General features: G+C 51.3%; 1 pseudogene across 1 annotated transcript in view; it reads right to left on the bottom strand.

The window, feature by feature from the left end:
- The window catches only part of LOC308172228 (nidogen-1-like), a 44546-nt pseudogene that overhangs the window by 17537 nt on the left and 19509 nt on the right, over nucleotides 1–7500 (bottom strand). The window contains exons 2-4 of the transcript in view: nucleotides 7291–7500; nucleotides 5180–5433; nucleotides 4672–5063 (exon numbers count right to left, since the gene is read on the bottom strand). The exon at nucleotides 7291–7500 is cut by the window's right edge and continues 96 nt beyond it. The product of the transcript in view is annotated as a nidogen-1-like (transcript). The remainder of the gene's footprint in view (nucleotides 1–4671; nucleotides 5064–5179; nucleotides 5434–7290) is intronic.

The raw sequence follows: 7500 nt of genomic DNA, 5'->3' as shown, positions 1-7500 counted from the left end.
TTCGTTGTTTGGTACCTGTACTGTAGCAATGACAATAAAGTCCATTCATTCATTCATTCATTCATTCATTTTCTAAAATTAACAATTAATATAAATATATACATTATGTTAACTAACACTATTTGCTCTCCTTCATTGAATACACAAAGAGTTTATGGTGATTTGTTACAAAAAATGAAATGGATTTCATCATTTGACTTTTTGACTCCTCAATGAGTGAGTGAAATGTTTTGTTTTGTTTGTTTTCTGTTTTGTCTGTCTGCCTTGGGTTTTATGAAAGGCGCCAGGGTTCGAGTTATAAGCTGAACTCTGTGGGGGTCTCCAAAATAACAGTGCGAAATGTTCTCATGCACGCGCGAATCATGCCCACACAGCGATGGGACTTACAAGTTTTAATTAGCTATAGGCAGTAGCGGATTAAGGTGGTCAGTGGCCCTAGGCTACTCCTTTGTGTGAGGACCCCCCGCCCCCATACACAAGCCTCCCCCTCCCCAAAATATACAACTCACGAGCACCCTGCACACACACACCACTCATAATGCTTTACCATAAAACACTTAAACACTTTAATAACACAATAACACAACAGTGTTAATAATGCAAAGAATAAAAAAAAGGTTCAGTGCATTCAGTTCTGTCTCTATTGCTCTCCTCTCCCGTTGTCTCTCTGTTACTGTCCTGTTGTCTGTCTCTCTGTTGCTGTCCTGTTGTCTGTCTCTCTGTTGCTGTCCTGTTGTCCGTCTCTCTGTTGCTCCCCTCAGCTCTAAATGAAAGAAATGAATTAGCTAATTAGTTGGCATGTAAACATATAGTTAGGGTTGGGTACAGTTTGGGTTTTATTCGATACCGGTGACAAATCGATACTTTAAAAACGGTACCGGTACAGAAACATCATCCTCATCCTCAAATCCCAACATATCCTGACGCTACAGCTGCAGGCTACTCATTTCACCACATCAAGCCCCACATGAAACAACAGCTATAAAAGCGATAGTCACACATGTATCTCGGCCAATAATTTTGTTATTTTTGCTATACAGAAGGAGCGAAAAATACATTAGGTTAGTACACTAGGTTAGTAAAAAGTAAAAGCCACCTTACCTTTACGGAGACAAGATTGTTTTCAGTAGGCTGAGTGGTCTGTTTTCAGTAGGCTGAGTGGTCTGTTTTCAGTAGGCTGAGTGGTCTGTTTTCAGTAGGTAGCAGAGTCCTCAGTAGTAGCAGCAGTAGTAGTAACAGTAGTAGCAGCAGGGCTAACGTTAGGTGTCATAGCAGGTTTCTTTGATAAAAACCCGACATTTTCTAGGCTTGATGACCCGGTCGGCAGCAGTGGCCTTTTTTTGGGCGGCATGGTAGCTACTGTATGTATATACTCCTGTATAGCTAATTAATGAATGTTTGCTTCTCAATAATAGGCTAGGTGCACGATCTCACTACTTCCTGAAAGGCAACTGGTGTCTCACTCTATTGGTTTAATTGATTAATCAGCTGTGCACTGTGTGTTCCAACGGTTTACCGCACAGCTGATTAATCAACCTTTTGCTGTTGCACAATATTCTACTGCGCCCCATGGTGTCTTGGTGGTGAAGTGCAGGCAGTCAAAAAAGGCATACTGTCATTCACAGGAGATTAATGGTTGAGATTGAGATTGAGATAACGTTTATTGCCACTATGCGTTACACATATAGGAATTTGCTTCGTCACCACAGCAAGTGCGTTTATACTTTTTTCACATATCAAAAAACAGGACAACACAACAACAACACAGGACAGACAACAGTGCATTGGATAGTGCGGTATAAAGTAAAGTGCAGTGCAGAGTTTTTTTTTTTTTTTTTTACAGAGTCCAGTTCAGTCCTGGGCAGACTTGGGGGCGGGGGGGGGGGGGGAAGCCAGAGTCATTTAACAGCCTGGCGGCTGAGGGGTAGAAGCTGAGCCTGTGGCGGGCCTTAAGTGCCTTAGGCAGCCGCAACCTTCTTCCAGAGGGAAGCAGGGTGAGGAGGCCGTGGCCGGGGTGGAAGGGGTCAGCCATGATCTTCCTTGCCCTCCTCAGAGCCCTGGTGTCATGCAGGGAGTTGAGGGAGGGCAAGGGACAGCCGATCACCCTCTCTGCTGAACGTCGCACCCGCTGCAACTTGGCCTTGTCCTTGGTCGTTGCAGCAGGGAACCAGGTGATGATGGAGTGGGTGAGGATGGATTCTATGATGGCCGTGTAGAACTGGACCATCATGGACCTCGGCAGCCTGAGTTTCCTCAGCTGCCGGAGGAAGAACATCCTCTTCTGGGCCTTCTTTGTGAGGACCTCGGTGTTCTGCTCCCACTTTAGGTCCCGGGAGATGGTCATGCCTAGAAAGCGGCATGACTCCACGGAGGCCACCGGGGTACCTCCCAGCGTGATGGGAGGGGGCAGGGCTGCTTTCCTTCGGAAGTCCACCACCATCTCCACTGTTTTTAGAGCATTTAGCTCCAGATTGTTTAAGCTGCACCATCTCTGCAGCCCCTCGATCTCACCCCTGTAGGCAGATTCGTCCCCCCCGGAGATGAGGCCCACCAGGGTGGTGTCGTCTGCAAACTTCAGGAGCTTGACCGAGGGGTGGCGGGAGACACAGCTGTTGGTGTAGAGGGAGAATAGTGCTGGAGACAGGACGCAGCCCTGCGGGGAGCCCGTGCTGGTGGTCCTGGAGCTGGAAATGCTCTTCCCCAGCTTCACCCGCTGAGACCTGTCAGTCAGGAAGTCCGTGATCCACCTGCAGGTGGAGACCGGCACCTGCAGCAGGGATAGCTGGTGCTCCAGGATGTGTGGGAGGATCGTGTTGAAGGCCGAGCTGAAGTCCACGAACAGGATCCTGGCGTAGTTGCCTGCAGTGTCTAGGTGTTCTAGTACGTAGTGCAGAGCCATGTTCACGGCGTCCTCCGTGGATCTATTGGCTCTGTACGCGAACTGCAGGGGGTCCAGCACAGGATCCGTGATGAGCTTCAGGTAGGCCAGGACAAGGCGCTCCAGGACCTTCATGACGACGGAGGTCAGAGCGACGGGTCTGTAGTCGTTGAGGCCTGTGACCGTGGCCTTCTTGGGGACGGGGATGATGGTTGATGCCTTGAAGCACGCTGGGACGTGACACAGCTCCAGCGAGGCGTTGAAGATGTTGGTGAACACCGGGGCCAGCTGGTCGGCGCAGTGCTTCAAGACAGAGGGAGAGACGGAATCCGGACCAGCTGCCTTCCGGGGATTCTGCCTCTTAAACAGTCTGTTTACCTCTCGCACTGTGACAGAGAGAGGGGGTGGGGAAGGGGGGGTGGGGGTGGGCGGGGCGGGTGAGGAGGGGGGAGGGAGGGGGGGGGGAGGGGGGAGGGTGGGGGTAGCAGGAGGGACATTGGCCCCCCTGGGGGACGGGGGTGGTGGTTGTAGCCGGGGGGTGTGGAGGGAGAGGGCGGGGGTGGGCGGGAACCTCTCTTTCTCAAACCTACAATAGAACTCGTTCAGCTCGTTAGCGAGGGGGAGGTTGTCGGACATCAGCGGGGACCTGGGTTTGTAGTTGGTGCGCGTAGTTCTTTTGAAAAACGTGTTTATTTTACAATATTTATAATATAAATTAAATAATATTCATTACATTGACATTTTGATCAAATAATAGTTGTGGTAATGTATTATTAGCGACCCCCACAGATTTTTGATTTTACTGCCTTCATGGGAGCTCAGAGAGCCTCAGACCATCTCTATGGGAGCTCAGCTCCCATTGGCTCCCACATAACTCGAACCCTGAAAGGCGCTATATAAATCCAAGTTATTATCATTATTATTATTACAGTCTCCGTTTCAAAAACAGTTTTTTCCCCTCTGCTATAAGGACTCAACACTGCACTAACCCTGCCAGATGTACTGCACTTCATAGTTGTAAATATTGACTTGTATGATTTTGTCTTGTGGTTATGTGTGTACATTGTCCATTGTGATACTCATGTGTAATGTGACAAAGACACTTAGACTTAGATTTAGTAATCTAAAAATGAATTAGACCCCTATACTTTCTTTTATTTATTTTTTGTTTCTTTTTACTACTCAATCTTTTCAGTTTGTAAAGCGTCTTTGAGTGTCTAGAAAAGCGCTATATAAGTCTAATGTATTATTATTATTATTATTATTATTATAATGAATGTGTGTATGTTGATGTATTTGACACTGATGCTGTATTGAGTTGTTTTCCATCTCTACCGACAACAAATTCCACCGACCTTGGTCGTGTGGTCATTAAATGATTAATTCATTCACTCATTCATTCATTCACTCATTCACCCATCCATTCATTCATTCATTCATTCACTCATTCATTCACTCATTCATTCAAACATTCATTCATTCACCCATTCATTCATTCACTCATTCACTCATTCATTCACTCATTCATTCATTCATTCACTCATTCATTCACTCATTCACCCATCCATTCATTCATTCACTCATTCATTCACTCATTCATTCAAACATTCATTCATTCACCCATTCATTCATTCACCCATTCACTCATTCATTCACTCATTCATTCATTCATTCAAACATTCATTCATTCACTCATTCAAACATTCATTCATTCATTCATTCACTCATTCATTCATTCACTCATTCATTCCTTCATTCATTCATTCCTTCACAGTCTCGTGTGACAGTCTCACCGTCTACATTGAGATCTCCGTCGTCGACCACCACCACCTCCTGCTGGGGCTGGCCGTGTCTGGGCGGGGGGCTCCTGGGCGGGGGGGTGGGGTCCGTCTCGAAGGGCTCGTGGACCGGGTAGCGGGGCTGGTACTGGACCGGGTGGACCGTGGGCAGCCAATCCTCCTCCTCCTCCTCCTCTTCCTCCTCAGGCTCGTAGGGGGGGAACACCACTTCCTGTTGACCTCCGCCCCCTCCCCCGGGTTGCCGCGGTGAGACGGGGTGGTGGGGGGGGGGGAGGAGGGCCTCGGGGGGGGCAAGGTCGGTCACCTGACCCGGGGTGATGGCGGAGAAGAAGGGGGAGGTGCCGATCTCGTACACCCACACGCCCCGGCGTCCTGAGTTAGTCTGTCTGGAGGGGGGAGACAGAGGGGGAGACAGAGGGGTGAGTTAGTCTGTCTGGGAGGGGGGAGACAGAGGGGTGAGTTAGTCTGTGTGTGTGTGTGTGTGTGTGTGTGTGTGTCTTACTCCGCCAGCTCCCTGACAGAGCTCTGGTGGTTGGTGGTGATCCGGTAGTAGTCCCCCTGGCCTCGGCTCCAGGAGAACCATCCCTCCACCATGCCCTGGTTGAAGCCCACCTGCACCGTGGCGCCGCCCTCGCCCTCGCCCTCTCCGTCGCCCCCCGCGGGCGTGGAGAGGTACTGCAGGTCTCCCTCGGGGTAGAACAGGAGGGCGTAGGACGCGGACAGCATGGACGCCACCACCAGCTGGAACGTGTTCCTCTGTTAGGACCACAGAGAGAGAGAGAGACAGGGGTGGTTCGGTTAGGGTCAGAGAGAGACAGGGGTGGTTCAGTTAGGGTTAGAGAGGGACAGGGATAGTTCAGTTAGGGTTAGAGAGAGACAGGGATGGTTCAGTTAGGGTCAGAGAGGCAGGGGTGGTTCAGTTAGGGTCAGAGAGAGACAGGGGTGGTTCAGTTAGGGTCAGAGAGAGACAGGGATGGTTCAGTTAGGGTCAGAGAGAGACAGGGGTGGTTCAGTTAGGGTTAGAGAGGCAGGGGTGGTTCAGTTAGGGTTAGAGAGGCAGGGATGGTTCAGTTAGGGTCAGAGAGAGGCAGGGATGGTTCAGTTAGGGTTAGAGAGACAGGGATGGTTCAGTTAGGGTTAGAGAGACAGGGATGGTTCAGTTAGGGTCAGAGAGAGACAGGGGTGGTTCAGTTAGGGTTAGAGAGGCAGGGATGGTTCAGTTAGGGTCAGAGAGAGGCAGGGGTGGTTCAGTTAGGGTTAGAGAGAGACAGGGATGGTTCAGTTAGGGTTAGAGAGAGACAGGGGTGGTTCAGTTAGGGTCAGAGAGAGACAGGGGTGGTTCAGTTAGGGTCAGAGAGAGACAGGGGTGGTTCAGTTAGGGTTAGAGAGGGACAGGGATGGTTCAGTTAGGGTTAGAGAGAGACAGGGGTGGTTCAGTTAGGGTCAGAGAGAGGCAGGGATGGTTCAGTTAGGGTCAGAGAGAGACAGGGGTGGTTCAGTTAGGGTCAGAGAGAGACAGGGATGGTTCAGTTAGGGTCAGAGAGGGACAGGGGTGGTTCAGTTAGGGTTAGAGAGAGACAGGGATGGTTCAGTTAGGGTTAGAGAGAGACAGGGGTGGTTCAGTTAGGGTCAGAGAGACAGGGATGGTTCAGTTAGGGTCAGAGAGAGACAGGGGTGGTTCAGTTAGGGTTAGAGAGAGACAGGGATGGTTCAGTTAGGGTTAGAGAGAGACAGGGGTGGTTCAGTTAGGGTCAGAGAGACAGGGGTGGTTCAGTTAGGGTTAGAGAGACAGGGGTGGTTCAGTTAGGGTCAGAGAGAGACAGGGATGGTTCATTTAGGGTCAGACCAGCTAGAACCGCCTGTGTGTGTCTAGCGGGGTGGCTGTGGTTCAGGAGGTCGAGCGTCTAACGATCACAAGGTCGGCAGACCAGCTGGCCACGTGTCGAGGTGTCCTTGGGCAAGACACCGAACCCCCAAATTGCTCCCAGTGAAGCAAGGGTAGCTTGGCCGCCATTGGTGTGTGAATGTGTGTGTGAACGTGTGTGTAAATGCATGTGTGAATGTGTGTGTGAATGTGTGTGTGAATGTGTGTGTGAATGTGTGTGTGAATGTGTGTGTGAATGTGTGTGTGAATGTGTGTGTGAATGTGTGTGTGAATGTGTGTGTGAAGGGGTGAATGAGAGGCCATTGTAAAGCGCTCTGGAATAAGACGCTATATATAAGTGCAGTCCGTTTACCATTTAGTGTGTGTGTGTGTGTGTGTGTGTGTGTGTGGTATGTATGGTGTGTGTGTGTGGTATGTATGGTGTGTGTGTGTGTGTGGTATGTATGGTGTGTATGTGTGTGTGGTATGTGTGTGTGTGTGTGTGTGGTATGTATGGTGTGTGTGTGTCTAGCCGCCCCCCCCCCCCCCCTCCTCACCTTGGGCTCCAGGTCGTCGTCCCTCCCTCCTCCCTCCCTCCCCCCTCCCCCCTCCCTCCCCCCTCCGTCCCCCCTCCCTCCCCCCTCCGCTCCAGCAGCCACCACGCCCTCCCAGGGGACCACCAGGGTGTGGGTGGGCTCGATCTCCCTCCCCCTGGCCCCTCCTCCCCTCTCCCCCCTCCCCTTCCTCACCTTGGGCTCCAGGCCGTCCCCCCTGCCCCAGCCCCCTCCCCCGCCCCCCCCTCCTGCGGCCACGCCCTCCCAGGTGACCACCAGGGCGTGGGTGGGCTCGATCTCGTCGTCGTGGGGGAAGGCCTGGCTGATGTGCTGCGCCGCCCTCAGCAGCACGCCGGGGGAGGAGTCCTGGCGGTAGAACACCCGCCCGCCCTCCAGGTCGCCTAG

Source organism: Nansenia antarctica (assembly GCF_963989245.1).
Source record: "Nansenia antarctica genome assembly, chromosome: 16".
Lineage (NCBI taxonomy): Eukaryota > Metazoa > Chordata > Actinopteri > Argentiniformes > Microstomatidae > Nansenia > Nansenia antarctica.
Note: the sequence above shows the minus strand (reverse complement) of the source record. Positions and strands in the feature narration are given on the sequence as shown.